General features: G+C 41.0%; 1 protein-coding gene and 1 pseudogene across 1 annotated transcript in view; both read right to left on the reverse strand.

Annotated features, from left to right (window-relative positions):
• The window catches only part of LOC148364774 (synaptotagmin-2-like), a 45018-nt gene extending 34380 nt beyond the window's left edge, over positions 1–10638 (reverse strand). Inside the window, exon 1 of the mRNA XM_088338973.1 lies at positions 10539–10638. The gene's annotated coding sequence lies outside the window, so the exon portion shown is untranslated. The remainder of the gene's footprint in view (positions 1–10538) is intronic.
• Positions 10639–15584: 4946 nt separating this feature from the next.
• LOC148364775 (U2 spliceosomal RNA) lies at positions 15585–15726 on the reverse strand (annotated as a pseudogene).
• Between the last annotated feature and the right edge of the window lie 1067 nt (positions 15727–16793).

The raw sequence follows: 16793 nt of genomic DNA on the forward strand, positions 1-16793 counted from the left end.
GCCCTGCGATTGGCTGGCAACCAGTTCAGGGTGTCCCCTGCCCACTGCCCGATGATTGGTGGGATGGGGTCCAGCACCCCTGCGACCCTACTGAGGATAAGCGGTGCAGCTAATGAATGAATGTTATACATATAACTTTACGTATTAATATGAAGGTCAGGACTACAATCAGACCATCAACAAAATAAGTATTATTTTTGTACTAACTTGAAAGCAATAGCCAGGGTATGAGCTATGGCAGAGGTTCTCAAGTGGTCTGACTTGCTGTTAAAAGTGTCGATAAATACCGATAAAAATTGTTCAAACCTCATATTGTTAGAATATGATATAATCAAACTGTAAATGTATTTAATTGCTGTTAAAAGTGTCGATAAAAACTCATATTGTATTGAGATGTATAAGGAAATTGTGTGTTTAATTGCTGTCAAAAATGTCGGAAAAAAATGTTAAAACGACATTGTCAGATATAACGAAATAGTGAATATGCTTAATTGCTGTTAAGATTGTCGAGAAAAATTGTTCAAACCTCACATTGTTTATTTGCTGTTAATAGTGTCAATAAAATTGTTCAAACCAAAAAAAACAAATAAAGTAAAAAAAGTCCACTTCTCATATTTACCGCATGAAAGAATTGCGCAGTTTAAAGCCAAGATAGTAGTATGTATTCACGTCCTTTTTTTTTTTTTTTTCAAAAAACATAAAAAAAAAAAACTAATTGTACATACTCACATATAAGCCTATATCACTTAAGAAACCCCCTAAACCCGTTCTGAAAAAAAAACAAGGACTAAAAAGCGTTCATATCCAAAATATTAAAAAGTGGTGTATCAAAAAAAAAACCCTACTTACATAGGTGTTTGGATAATACAATTAATATACTGGTAAAAAAGCTGCATCAATGGCAGATACTTTCTTCCCCTTATCACCAACTTTCTTTGGGCCCATTATCTTGGGAAGAAAAAGGAAATAAAACAAACAAAATCACAAAAAAACGAGAAATGTTCCCTTTCAAGCTCGACGGAACGAATTGTCTGAACAGGAAAAAGAGATTGAACATGGCATTATCACCATCTACTCTGTAATGGTCCCCTATTTTTTCATCTCCCTCGATTTATTTTGCCAGGGCAAAAGCCTGCCACCCACCGAAAACGGATGTAGGACCCACTTTTGGTTCCCAACCCACCAGTTGAGAAACACTAAAGCATGGGACCATGACCAATGACTACTATGATGCAATTAATATATAATATCCAACCTCTCACACCAGGACATTTATCTACGTTAGGATAAAATCAAGATCCCAAACCTGTCCGAAAGAATGTCCTAAAAGCCCCAATCTTAAGGTTCGCATTTCGAAGTTTACAGCTAGGTCATTTCAAAAACTGGGGTGGAATTTACATTTAAGACTAGTTTCCAGACAATGAGTCTCCAACATGGTGCCTGCGAGCTCCAGGGTCCCCCTCAGGATATCTAAGGTACCCGCCGACCTATTCTGAAATTAGCTCACCAGTGCTGGGTCAATGTGATTTTCTAGTCAAATGTTTTTTAGTGGTTGACTGAGTCTATTTACCCTACTTTCAATATAAACATGGTCATTAAATAGTAAAAACATAGTAACAGCATACTAATAACATGATACCTTGTTATTCAAGAAATGCATACAAGACATGTTGCCCTCTGCAGTGATTAGTAACAAAAAGTAGCTTTTGCCTTAAAAATGGTTGGAGAGATCTGTTCTAGACTAAGGTTAGGCAGAAAGCTAACACTGATGATAAGGGCTAAATTTGATTCCTGGTGCAAAATCTTTAAACGACGGTCTGTAGACAGTGACAGATCAGGAATAAGTCACCTTCCCTTAGAACAAAACACTCGACAAGGAATAGGACAGGGTTTTGAGCCGATGACTTAGACCAAGTCATTCAATTCAAAGAGTGGTTACATTAGCAAACAACACATATTAAATGGATGGATGAATGGATGGATTAATGGATTGGTCTCTCAGGAAACATCCTCTTATGGTTCAGATCCTACCTCTCAGATAGGACGCACTGTGTTAAATATGGCGAAATGACATCTGAGCCCTTTAGTGTTACCTGTGGTGTTCCGCAGGGTTCAGTGCTTGGCCCCCTTCTTTTCAGCATCTACATGCTTCCATTAGGTGATATTATTCGCAAGTATAATATCAGTTTCCATTGCTACGCAGATGACACTCAACTATACCTCCCGATGGAAGAATCTGCCACACTAAACTGTGCAAATTTGGAGGCCTGCCTTACTGAGATAAAAGAGTGGATGTCACTCAATTTCTTGCGTCTTAACTCTGAAAAGACCGAAATGTTAGTTTTTGGTCCATCTAAATGCCGCGACTTATTCTCTAAAACTGCTGTGAACATTGACAAATTCAGATTCAGATTCAGATCTACTTTATTGTCATTCTAGTACACGTGTATACAGAACGAAATGTCGATGCATCTGACCCCCACAGTTTCCTTGAATGTACAGATATAAATAAAGTTGTATTGTAATTGGCTACGTATAGTATTTTACCATAGTGCCGATAGTGCAAGAAGAGTAGCTAACCAGATGTGCAAAATGGGCAGTCAGGTTAACAAGTCAGGTACACAGTAACATTAACACTGTAACAATAACGCTGTAATTACCATAGTGCAGAGAGCAATGTGCAATGAGTGGCAAGCTATAAAAAACTGCCAGTAGTGCAAAAAGTCAGATTAGCAGCCGTTTAGATTTGAGTTAACTATATGTTAGATTGACCATTTAACAGTCTAATGGCCAGGGGGACTAGACTATTGCGGAGCCTGGTGGTCCTGCACCGCACACTGCAGAACCTCTTCCCAGAGGCTAGCAGAGTGAACAGTCCATGATGGGGGTGAGAGGGGTCCCCGGTAATGTTCTTAGCATGGGATAGGCAGCGCTTCTGGCCAATGTCCTGAATGGAGGGAAGTGTAGTCCCGATTATTTTCTCTGCTGTCCTCGTTACCCTCCTCACACTACCCCAGTCGGTAGCGCTGCAGCCTCCACACCACACAGAGATACAGCTGGTCAGGATACTCTCTATGGTGCCCCTGTAGAATGTGATGAGGGAGGGTGGGGGCAGGTGGGCTCTCCTCATCCTCCGCAGGAAGTACAGGCGCTGCTGTGCCCTCTTAACCAGTGATGCAGTGTTCACGGACCAGGTGAGTTTGTTTGTAATGTGCACCCCTAGGAACTTGATACTGCTGACAACCTCCACAGCCTTGTTGTTGATGCAAAGTGGGGCATGGTTGGGCTGGTTTTTCCTAAAGTCGACAATGATCTCTTTAGTTTTGTCAACATTCAGGACCAGGCTGTTGTCCCTGCACCAGCCCACCAACTGCTCCACCTCCTCTCTGTAGGCTAGGTCGTTGTCATCCCTGATGAGGCCCACCACTGTTGTGTCGTCAGCATACTTCACGATGTGGTTTGTGGCGGACCTAGGGACGCAGTCGTGTGTCATCAAGGTGAACAGCAAGGGGCTTAGGACGCAGCCTTGGGGGGAGCCCGTGCTGAGGTAGATGACATCTGAACTGTTCTGACCTATCCGCACTGATTGGGGTCTGTCACAGAGAAATGCCACATCATACAGAGTGACTCACTTAAAAATGTAGGTATCACATTTGACCCCGATCTGTCCTTTCAAACACATGTGAAGAAAATTACTAGAACCGCTTTCTTCCATCTTCGTAACATTGCTAAAATTCGTCCTATACTGTCTCAGTCGGATGCGGAGATTATAATTCACGCTTTTGTTACCTCCCGTCTCGATTACTGTAATGCACTACTCTCCGGTCTTCCGATGACCAGACTCAAGAGTCTTCATCTTGTACAAAATGCGGCAGGGAGGCTTTTAACTAGGACAGAAAAGTCCGATCACATCACCCCGATTTTGGCTAACCTGCATTGGCTCCCAGTTAGCCTAAGATGTGATTTCAAGGTTCTCTTATTAGTATACAAAATCATACATGGACTTTCCCCCTCATATTATTCAGATCTGATTTCCTCCTATGTTCCGGCCCGAAGCCTTCGTTCTGAGAGCGCCGGTCTTCTGGTGACCCCAAGAGCCAAGAAGGTTTCCGCAGGTTCGAGAGCGTTCTCCATCCGGGCACCGGTGTTGTGGAATGCTCTTCCCCCTGAGATCCGATCTGCAACCTCAGTGGAAATGTTCAAATCTAAGCTTAAAACTCACTTCTACTCTATACCATATGAATAACCTAAACTGCTTATGCGTATTAACCTGTGAAGCCCTTTGAGACTCTTTGCGATTAAGGGCTATACAAATAAAAATGACTTGACTTGACTTGACTTGATGAATGGATGGATGGATGGATGGATGGATGGATGGATGGATGGATGGATGGATGGATAGATGGATGGATAGATGGAGACAGAGTGGCATTAGCTCAGGAGGTAGAGCGCTCATCTTGGCATCAAAAGGTCGCAGGTTTGATTCCCGCCTCATCCGTGTTATATGTCGAAGTGTCCTTGGGCAAGACACTGAATCCCTAATGCCCCCAATAAGCAGGTAGGCGCCTTGCATGGCTGACTCCCTATCGGTGTGTGAGTGTGTGTGTGTGTGAAGGACATTGTAAAGCGCTTTGGGTGGTTGAAAAGCGCTATATAAATGCAGACCATTTACATTTAGTATGTCTTATTTTAACATCCATACCTGTTTTTATGGGTTTATTTAAATGTCACAGATATGCGTAGGTTTTAAGTCTTGTATAGCTGTTGTCCCCAAATTTTGTCATGATTGCTAACTCTGGTCACCTGGAGCAATCATGTGGAAGCCTTCTGATTGGCTAACGCTTCTTTCTTTAGCGCGCTGCGCCCAGACCTCTTCGTCAGAGGATATGTTTGTAACTCTGTGTGACTCTCCTGATCACCCGTTCTGTCTATAACTCTGTTTACCTGTTTCTGCCTGCCTCCGATCTGACCCGCTTCCGTCCCACGGTACGAACTTCTCTCCTGCCCCGGTAAACTTGACCTGCTTGACTTCCGCACTCCGATTGGCTACTTGATCCGAAGCTATCTTCCCGCCTCGCTGCTGACGTCTGACAGACATCACGTCTCCCGCAAGCCCTCAACGCTTCCCTAATAAAGAACTGTAACGAATACTCTGGGGTTTCCTGGTCTGTTCTGGTCTCTTGATACTTTATGTATACCACAGACTAGTTTAATGTCTGACATGTTTTCATTGCCTGGCCTAAAGTCTACATAATTAAAAAAACACCATAAGTAATAATAATGATAGCAAGTATAATAACCACAATAATTAAAATATACGTAAATCCACTGTGCAATCATGTGCACTATTTTGGTCTATAATATCACTTGACATTGGAAACTCTGAGCTAACACTCTGGTCGCTATGGTAATGTTTAACGGAAAATGACACATCACGCAGTGTACAAAGTTATCAAAAATACAAAGTTGTCAAATAAAGTGTGTTGGTGTTGCGTGGTCTCTATGTTGTTCTTGAAATAGGGATCCATGCATCCTTGAACTGCAATGATTATCTTTCCTTCATTGCCGAACGTTTTCCAATGGCCATTAGTATGTGGTCCTATCTTCCAACAGTTCCCCATTCTCCACAAAGATTAGCTATAACAGAAAAGTCATATTTGATTCCTCCTTTGCTGTGTATTTGACAGGCAGGGATCCTCGCTTTCAATGTGACAGTTGCACCACCCACCAAGCAACTGTGCCCGCCCAGGCCACATTCAGTGTGACTGTAGTGGTGACAATAAAATAATAATAACCCAAAAAATAATGGAACCCATTTTCCTTTCTGTGCGGCCCTGTACCAGTCCTTGACCCAGTGGTTGTGGAGCACTGTTTTATAGGACCAAAACTATGGCTGGGCCAAAATTACTTGCAAGATCTACAGCTTGGAATATACCCAAGGTCAAGGACTATGACCAGAAATCTTTTACGATTCTTCTTTTTTTAGAGTTTTAAAAATATCGAACCAACAATAATTTCCATCATACATATACAGAGACCCCTTGCTACTCTGCGCTTGGTTATTGCTGCTTCACTGCTTCGCAAATATTGAATTTAAATGATTTTGTCATTATTGTCATTGATATAATTTTATCATGCATAGTGTTATGATAGACTGCAGAGAGCAGGGGCAGATTAAGAAGAGTGTTGGGTGTAACTGTCTGTGTGTGTGGCTGTGATAGGCTGGTGTCAGTTAAACATCAGACAGGCGCTTCTTCCCAACTCCGGAGCATACCGACTGCTCGCTTTTAAATGCTCATTACATTGAAAATAAATTCATCAAGTAAATCGGACTCTTAGGAAAGCCATAAGAACTCATCAAAATAGTGATCACCAGCGGGTGGTTCGTGGATTATTATCGGGTTCCAGAAGCAAATGGGGCTGCGTCGGGGAGAAGTCAGGAGCGTTGCTGCTGGTCCGACCTAATGCTAACGGCTCTGCTAACAAAGCTTAACGCGGGGTCCATTAACCATCAACGGATGGCAAGGAGCTACAACTCATGGAAAACCGCTACATTCGGGACAGTTTTCCTTTAATGATCGTGGAGACCTGACTCAATTCAAGGACAACCGATGCTAGCGTACAAATAGCCAGCCACTGTCTAAAAAGCTTTCTTACACTGAATGGAGGAGCCCTCCAATTTTGTCTTCTTTTATATAATGAAAATACAACCATTCACTCAACTCCAATTCTGTGTTGTGTGCTATAATTTGTAGATTTATAATTCTTATTTATTACAATTGTATACAATTGAGGGTTTTTATGAAGGTGTGATTCTACTTCCCGGATTTTCAATTTTCGCAGGTGGTTGTGGTCCCCATTAACCACGATCTCTGGACCACTGAAAGCAATTTGTTAGTAAGAGTAATAGAAATGTCTGGCTGTTACAGTGTATACTATTCTGCAGCTCTATAAGCTTTGTAAATATTCTTCAGTTCTCATTATTATTCACCACATTCACTACACAGCATTATATCCAGACAGAAGAGCAGCTTCAGCGACAGACTGCTGTCACAGTCTTGTACCACGGACAGACTGAAGAGATCTTTTCTTCCTCATGCCATGAGGCTCTTTATCTCCACCCGGCGGAGTAAAGGCCCACATTAAACCACACCCCCTACATTGCATATTACTGTATTTTATTGCAATGTGTATTCTGTGTAGCACTATTTCGATACTCTATATAACACTCTACAGTGGGTATTAGCACGTCACATTGGGTAGTTGTATATTGTATTCTTTTTGCTTTATTATTGTATTGTTTCTCAGCACAGGGATGCTGCTGGAAATGTAAATTTCCCTGCGGGGATGAATAAAGTATCTATCTATCTATCTATCTATCTATCTATCTATCTATCTATCTATCTATCTATCTATCTATCTATCTATCTATCTATCCATCTATCTATCTATCTATCTATCTATCTATCTATCTATCTATCTATCTATCTATCTATCTATCTATCTATCTATCTATCTATCTATCTATCTATCTATCTATCTATCTATCTATCTATCTATCTATCTATCTATCTATTAAGCACACATGTGCACACCTTATGTGGCTGACATCAACACGTACACACACTGATACTGAGTTGTGATGTCTGCTGGGAATTCCACATGCTCTGGCCCAATTCCATCACCGAGTGTCATTCCAGATATCAGGAAAACACCTTTCATTTGAAAGCCAATGAACTGCTTTGACAAAGCACCATGTGGCTCATGGACTTTGCCGGGGTTTATGGAGCACAACTAGAATTAAAGTTAAGGCCGGGATAAGGGACTAAAGGAAGAGAGGATGAACAAGCTAGGATCAGCAGGGGGGTAAAGATCAGGACAGGGGCTGGTGATCCAAAGAGCCAAGAAGAAAACCACAATTCGAGAGCGTTCTCCATTCGGGCCCCAATGTTGAGGAATGCTTTGCCCCCTGAGATTCGATCTGCAACCTCAGTGGAACTTTTAAAATCCAAGCCTAAAACACACTTGTATTCTCAAGCTTATAAATGAACTATATTTCCTATTGAAAATATCTGTGCACTATTTATTATTGCAACATCCATTGCAGCCTGGTCATCCTGGAAGGGGGATTACCTCATGTGCGGTCCCTTCTCAAGTTGTCTTCATTTTCCTTATGTTGAGGTTTTTGAGTTTTTTCCTTGCCTTCATGTAAGTATTAGATCAGTTGGTGTAATAATAGTCTGTAGTTTGCAATAATCTGTGGTCTGTGCAGCCCTTTGAGACTCTTTGTGATTAAGGGCTATTCAATTAAACATGACTTGACTTGAGTTAATAAACTAAGGTGCAGAGAAAGGACTAAGACTAAACTATAGACATAACTTATACTGACTTTAGTCAAAGTCTATGGCGAAGAACCACAGATAAACCTGAGCTAAGACCATTATAGTCAATAGAACTAGAAAAGTGATTATAATAAGGTCTGAGAACTACATGAAAGGACGGAGACAAGGGGAAATTAAAGACTGTGATCTATTCCTATTATTGGAGGCAGGACTCTTGGTACATCCATCTGCTTTGCTATAAGGTCCAAGCTGTTAACAAATATGGTAGGTTGTCGAAGTAAGCAGTCATGCTAAGGTCTGAGTGGAGGAGGTAGACTGATGTCAAAAATACAAAACCCTGCTGCAGTCTGGCCCCAATCGGCACCAAACACCTTCACTAAAGCTAAACTTTTAAAAATTGTAATTTTATGGACCTGGATGTGCCACCTCTTTGACCGAGGCAACATGTCAATGTTTGTAATTCATCAATGTCAAGGGACACATTTAAGGTTGAAGGACTACATCTGTCCAGTCCATAATTCTTGGACCCAACAAATCAACAGGGTTGGGTAGGGTTACTTTAACTGGATTACTTTCAATTACTTTTGGATTACTCCAATACCAAATATGCTAATAAAAGACAAAAAAAACTAAATATGAATCTACCACCATCTCGGTGGCCTTGGGGGTATGGCGCCCGCCCCGAGACTGGGAGGTTCAAGCCTCGGCCGAGTCATACCTAAGACTTAAACATTGGTACCCGTTGCCTCCCTGCTTGGTGTTCAGCATTAGGGGTTGGAATTGGGGGGTTTGGTCACCTAATGACTCCCAACACCTTAGTTGGGTTGAGCGAGGGGGCTGGGAATCCCCTCCTCTGAATCAATCTCCCAAAAAGAGTCAGAAATGACTCTAGCCACCTCCCACTAGGGAGATATGGCTGCGGTATATAATAATATACTTTTGGATTACTCCAATACCAAATATGCTAATAAAAGACAAAATAAACTAAATATGCAGGCTCGGGAAGTAACGGAATACATGGAACGGCAAAAATGATGTTGGCAAGCTGTTTGGATTTATTTTCATTTTCGTTTCTGTCGCATTTTATGTTAGTTTTGCCGAAGATCAAAGAGATCAAAGCCAGGAGAGAAAGCTTACCACGTGTTGTGAGTCATAATTGTATTCATATTTAGTTTCTTTTTTCTTTTATTAGCACATTTGGCATTGGAGTCACGTAAAAGTAATTGAAAGTAATCAAGTTAAAGTAACCTTACCCAACCCTGCAAATCAAGACACCACAATGACAACGAAATAAGCATAAGGGCAAGGAGTGAGGACCAATACAACGACTTTACCGAAAATCCAAAGTTGACAAACAGGACTCGATCCAAGGTCCAACCAATGTTTCTAATTCATACTATAACGTTACTGGATTTTTGAATAATGGACACCCTCATGTTTGGTCATCACACATTTACAATTACTGGCATGTACTGGACTAGTGGGCTGCATCAAGTGTGACGTAGGCCGTCCTTTAGTAGATGCTTGCTAAGCACATTTGACATCTGCAGACGCATATCACAATGAAGCAAATCTCCTTTTATGAAGTTGATTGAAACAACTCAAAGTACTCAATTCATCCTCTCCCTAACACATTTGCAGGGTTGAGTAGGGTTACTTTAACTGGATTACTTTCAATTACTTTTGGAAACTAAATATGAATAAAATGACTAAATTTTGTGCCGGCTTGGGGAGTAACGGAATACATGGACCGGCAAAAATGATGTTGGCAAGCTGTTTGGATTTATTTTCATTTCGTTTCTGTCGCATTTTGTGTTAGTTTTGCCGGAGATCAAAGAGATCAAAGCCAGGAGAGAAAGCTTACCATGTGTTGTGAGCCATCATTTTATTCATATATAGTTTTTTTTGTCTTTTATTAGCATATTTGGTATGGGAGTAATCCAAAAGTAATTGAAAGTAATCCAGTTAAAGTAACCCTACCCACCCCTGCACGTTTGTCTTTGTTATGTAACATTACACTGCAGTGGGCAGCACTGTGAGGCTACGCAGGCACTCCCCCGCCTCATCCCCCACCCGCCAGCCCCATGCAGCAAAAGTTCCACTCATGCAGATGAAAGTGTAATCTTCTATAATAACGTCCTAATTCTGTCTCATTGTGACTTTAATGAGGTTAGGAGCCTCTGAGACTCGTCTTACCTGGGATGTGTGTTGAGAGGACAGGAAAAAAGGAGAGACCACCCCCCTCCCCTCAAAAAAATAGACAAAATCAAATAAAACACCGTCCAAGCATCACCTGCCTTTTTTTCAGCTCTCAATTGACGCTTTGCAAAAACTCAAAACATTTTCCCGTCCCACTGACAGAACGCCGGCGTTGTTCCTCTGCTGTATTTCCCGGCACTCTTCGCTCATTGGCCCATCGGAGAAGAGTGGGAGGGGTCCACATCTGTATGCTGCATTCACTACTGTTCTCCTTCTTCATCGTCCATGCAAATGATGCTGAGCTGGGACAATTGAGGAGAGAGACAGAGCGTGAAAGGGAGAGATGATAGGAGGAAGGAGGTCCAGCTGGTGCCTGTGCGGGATGCATGTACCCATCAACATGAGATCCCTGATGTGTAGTGAAGTAGAGAGTTGGTGGCTGCTGGCCATGCTGCGGTGTTAAACATTTCCCACAATAAATATTTCCTGTTGTTTCCACCAGAAAAAGGCATTTTCGGGTTTAGAGACAAGGACTAGGTTCAAAGTTTAGGCCAGAGCCAGAATTACGGTTTAGCTTACGAGAACTTGGACCAGATATCAAGCTTAATATTTAACCAGTAATTGAATTAAAAGTAATTGAAAGTAATGAAGTTAAAGTAACCCTACCCAACCCTGTGATTGGGACACAGGGTTGGGTAGGGTTACTTTAACTGGATTACTTTCAATTACTTTTGGATTGCTCCAATACCAAATATGCTAATAAAAGACAAAACAAACTAAATATGAATAAAATGACTAAATTTTGTGCAGGCTTCGGGAGTAACGGAACGCATGGAACGGCAAAAATGATGTTGGCAAGCTGTTTGGATCTATTTTCATTTTGTTTCTGTCGCATTTTATGTTAGTTTTGCCGGAGATCAAAGAGATTAAAGCCAGGAGAGAAAGCTTACCACGTGTTGTGAGTCATCATTTTTTTCGACATGCATTTTCAGGTGGATTGGCCGGTCCAAATTGTCCCTAGGTGTGAATGAGCGAGCGAGTTGTCTGTCCCTGTGTGCCCTGCGATTGGCTGGCAACCAGTTCAGGGTGTCCCCTGCCCACTGCCCGATGATTGCTGGGATGGGCTCCAGCACCCCCGCGACCCTACTGAGGATAAGCGGTGCAGCTAATGAGATGAGATGATTATATTTTGTCTTTTATTAGCATATTTGGTATTGGAGTAATCCAAAAGTAATTAAAAGTAATCTAGTTAAAGTAACCCTACCCAGCCCTGTTGGGACATAAGCACATAGGCTCAACCGGGAACACAAGTCAGGCATTTTCCACTATAATGACTGGTTCCTGTTTTAACTATTTAATTTTAATCACATTAAAGAGTACTTTACCACATTAAAATGAAGAAAACTGTCTTGTGTGTCCTTTGATGCAAAATGTCAACGGGTATAATTGCTTTTGGCAGCCTCTAGCGGCAAGGATGGAAATTCAGTGTTGGAGTTGACATCCCACTTTCATACAAACTTGCTCTGGACTTCTGTGCAGGAGAGAAAAAACAACGTAGTTAAAAAATGAGATGATTAATTGATCATTATTTTCAGTAAAATGTCCCTTCAGATGCAGATTATTTGGTTCAATTAAAAAATACCTCCGGTTGACTGCATTTTTCAACGAACATACTCCTCTTTCAAATAAATCCTTCACTTCCTATAAACAATACGCCATTTAGAAAATTACTCCGTACATAAACACACTGTAAATGTATGAGGAAATAACATTCTCTTTCTTTTTATTTTCATGCATGTCTCCTCTTTCTTATATTCTGAGATGCAATTGATTGAATCTTGAATTATGTCTGGTTGGGATGGAGAAATACTCATACTAAGTATTAGTATCAATGCAGATACAAATAAAAATCAGGAACCTGAAATTAAAGGAATACTAAATTGACTTTAAATGCAATATTGAGGGGGCATTGTGTCTTATTTTGCGCCTTGCTATAAAGCAGGGGTCGGGAACCTTTTTGACTCAAAGAGCCATAAAAGCAAAAAATATTAATTTTATTTTGGGAAAGAGCCACACCATATATTATGAGACAAATTTACTAAATTGCTAAACCCGCGCCCCAGACAAAAGCTTAGTCTTCAGCACATTTATTTTTGATGATTTGATAAAAATTATGAAAAGAGAATAATGCCAGAGCCCCTGTCCCAAAATCAACAAACAGACCACTTTAAACTTGTCTCTTTCTTGCAATTACTCAAGATCGGTTAAACTCCTTTTGACCCTTTTTTTCATACATATTGGTTTCAAAACCAGATGCAAGCATTTATTTTGTAAAAACGTCACAACATTCTGAGAATAGGGAGCCTTATGTGCTTACCTTTGGCGAGAGATGGGAGGGAATGCTTGTACTTTTTGCATAGCTCCACCCATCCCTCCCACTCACCCAATCAAATGACTAAGTTCTCTTCCGGTGTTTTGGCGTATTTACAGTTCTGTGGATTCATCATAAAGTATCTGAACACTGAACACAGATTATATAGTGAACTTTTAAATAAAGGATTCTTTAGCGTTGTACAGCCAAAACGAGTTTTTTTTCCCCCTTTTTTTGTGTGACACTTTGACTGTAAATTGTAGTGAAAAACGTGCCCTATATATACTGCGAAGTGTTTCCATTACATTTAGTTTTGGTTTGGCTTTACGTGTACCTGAATAGCATAGACATTCCCGGTTTTGAACAAGATGGAGAAATTTTGCATGCAATCAAATTGGTCTCTGAGCCATAGGTACTCATAGAAAGAGCCATATATGGCTCGCGAGCCATAGGTTCCAGACCCCTGCTATAAAGTAATTCTCACATGGGGCGGCAGTGGCTCAGGAGGTAGGGCGCTCGTTTTGGGATCAAGAGATCGCAGTTCGAATCCCGGCTCCTCCGTGTTACATGTGGAAGTGTCCTTGGGTAAGACACTGAACCCCTAATAGCCCCAGTAAGCAGATTAGCGCCTTACATGGCTGCACGACCGCTATTGGGAAATGTGAAGCACACTGTAAAGCGCTTTGAGAAGTCTTGACTTGAAAAGCGCTATATAAATGCAGATCATTTTATTTCATTTCATTTACATGAAAAAAAAAAACAATATATATTTGAATAAAAAAATCGAAAATACATCAGCTACCACATCACTGTGCATTTATTTTTTTAAATAACATCTGGTTGAGAAATTTGTATTTGTTTCACATATTATGAGCCTCACCAGGAGGGAGCAACAGATTTCAGCCATATATTTGCTACGGGTACCCCCAAAAACCAAAAGTCTTGTGAAATTGTGTCCAAAAAAAAGGAGAATAAATACAGTGTGCTTTGGTCACTTTGAGTCGACGGATTTTGTATTCCTTCTTGTGCTTTGTAGCACTCATTTTCTGTTGCATACACAGTACAGCAACATTTATTGGTCAAAGATGACATTGTGTCCCTTTAAGGAAAACATTTGTGTTGGGATTCAAGGGTATTTTTTAAATTTTATACCGTAAATTCCGGACTATAGAGCACACCTGATTATAAGCCGCACCCGCCACTTTTTGGGAGATTTGCCACGTGTGTACTTACACAAGCCGCACCCATGTATAAGCCGCCTGCATAATACTTGTGACATGATCACAAGTTTAGCCCAGATCAGGATGTCAGATCCACGATCGTAACTTCATAGATACACCATTCTAGAACCACAGTTGGCATCATAAATGGAAAATGATACCCATGATTAATGTATGATGCAGACTTGTAAAGTCCGGGTCCCGTTGAAAGTAATCCAAGGAAATACCCCCAATAAGCAGGTTAGCGTCTTACATGGCTGCAATACAAGGCCGCTATTGTAAAGTCCGGGTCCCGTTGAAAGTAATCCAAGGAAACAGGATGTATATTTCCAAAGTTAAGGGTAGGAAAAATATATATGCACTATTGTCCGCTGGGACAACAGACAGATCTACCGGTAACTCAGCTTTCAAATCCCGGCTTGTCCGTGTTACATGTCGAAGTGTCCTTGGGTAAGACACTGAACCCCTAATACCCCCAATAAGCAGGTTAGCGTCTTACATGGCTGCAATACAAGGCCGCAATTGTAAAGTCCGGGTCCTGTTGAAAGTAATCCAAGGAAACAGGATGTATATTTCCAAAGTTAAGGGTGGGAAAAATATATATCCACTATTGTCCGCTGCGACAACAGACAGATCTACCGGTAACTCAGCTTTACCCCAATTCCCATCAGCCCGCGTTTGCTCCGCCCCTTCTTTTTTATTTGTCCGTAGAACACATAACAGAATAAATCTCTAAAATAAATACATTACAAAAATATACAGTTGCAAATACATATTATACATGGTTACACATATTTACGAAGAAAGACGGTAGTAGTAATAAAGCTCCAGCAATTCTGCTCTTTCTCAAAAACGCTGCCTTTAGAATTTTTGTTTGTCTTTACTTCTTTAAAGGTTAATAAACAGTTGACTGAAAAAATGATAATCATTTGTCTAAAGTGTTGCTACGCGCGGCAAAATTCATTCCACTCATGACATGGAAAACATCCAATTTCTGTCCCATAAACCCCATTGCAGATCCTGATCTTTGATCAGTTTTAAACCTGTTCTTCAAAATGTTGAAAAACCTTTTATGAAAAGAAGTAAAATTGTGCTCGATATGTGCATGTTTCAAATGTACCGTAAATCCCGGACTATAGAGTGCACCCACCACATTTTAAGAAAACCGATTTTGTACTTACACAAGCCGCACCTGTATATAAGCCGCATGCGCCCACATTAAAAAAATGTAACACAAACACAAAGTTAACCAAAAACCCGACTTTAAGTCCCGCGATTAAAACTGAATGGGGTTTGGGGTTTTTAAGGGTTATTGATCTATCTTCGTTATTCATTATCCATTATCCGTTATCGGTCAGTTCATAATACGCTACAAAGCCTAGGAGCCGGGACACTTACTCTCAGCCAAAAGGCCAAGCTAATGTCCTAGCCCTAAAGCCTTGCTGCGATCATTGCGAAAGCACCGTTCCCGGAGGTACTGCAATACCGGGCCGATGCGTGGAGTGGACAGAGCAAGCTCATATTCCATCTCCGAAATGCAAAAATCAAAGATAGTGACTTCATAGAAACACATTTCACAAGTCAAAAAAGCTTTTATTAGTTAACAACCCTAGAACAATGTCCTACATAAAAGTACACAGTCCAAAAATCACAGCCGGCAAAATGAACGGAAAATGATACCGGTACTTAAAGTTTGATGCAGACCTGCAGAGTCCAGGTCCCGTTGAAAGTAATCCAAGGAAAAAGGTCTATATTTCCAAAGGTAAGGTTGGGAAAAATATACATCCACTATTGTCCGCCGCGTCCACAAACACTCCCCTCTACCGGTCCCCACTTCCCGTCACCCCACGTTTGTTTCGCCCCTTCTTTTTTATTCGCCCGTGCAAAACATACAAGAATAAGTGTCTAAAATAAATACATTACAAAAATATACAGTTGCAAATACATATTATACATGGTTACACATATTTACAAAGAAAGACGGCACACCGAGAGAGTTTTCAAAGCTTTAATAATAATAATAATATAACTTTCATCCCAAACCGTGCCTTTGAAAGGTACCAACACGCTACTAGGATCACACTCGCAAGGTATCAAACGTGCCTGTTAGAAAAAAGCATCCCATAATTGTGAGATTCATGGAAGATCATCCTCGAATTCTTCCTCATAACTATCGCCATCAAGGGCGTCCTCCTCACTATCGGAATGTACCTTAACTTTACAGACAACGTATGCTTAAACTTAGAAGTTGCAGTCTTTCTTGGCGCACAAATTCTACTGGTCTTAATCTTACCTTTTACACTCCAGCACCACTGGTGGCCGTTAGAATAATTCCATAAACTGGCCGCTTCACTGAATAAGCCGCAGGGCTGAACATTTGGGGAAAAAGTAGCGGCTTATAGTCCGGAATTTACGGTACATATCTTTAAATAATATAAAAATATAAAAAATATAAATATTTTTCTAATGGAGAAGGGCGAGAGTGAGAGCAATGATGCGACGAATAACATGCTGGCAATTTTCCCATGTGGGGCTTTAATACGCGTAATGGCGCAACTGGCACTAGCAGCGAGCAATGCGTCATTGAGTCTCATTGATTGATGTTTAGCTCGGGCGGATGGCCTTTCACTTGGGCCAGACTGGGACAACTGTCACTTTGAT

This window comes from Urocampus carinirostris, chromosome 6 (genome assembly GCF_059441175.1).
Source record: "Urocampus carinirostris isolate Australia breed hairy pipefish chromosome 6, RoL_Ucar_1.0, whole genome shotgun sequence".
Lineage (NCBI taxonomy): Eukaryota > Metazoa > Chordata > Actinopteri > Syngnathiformes > Syngnathidae > Urocampus > Urocampus carinirostris.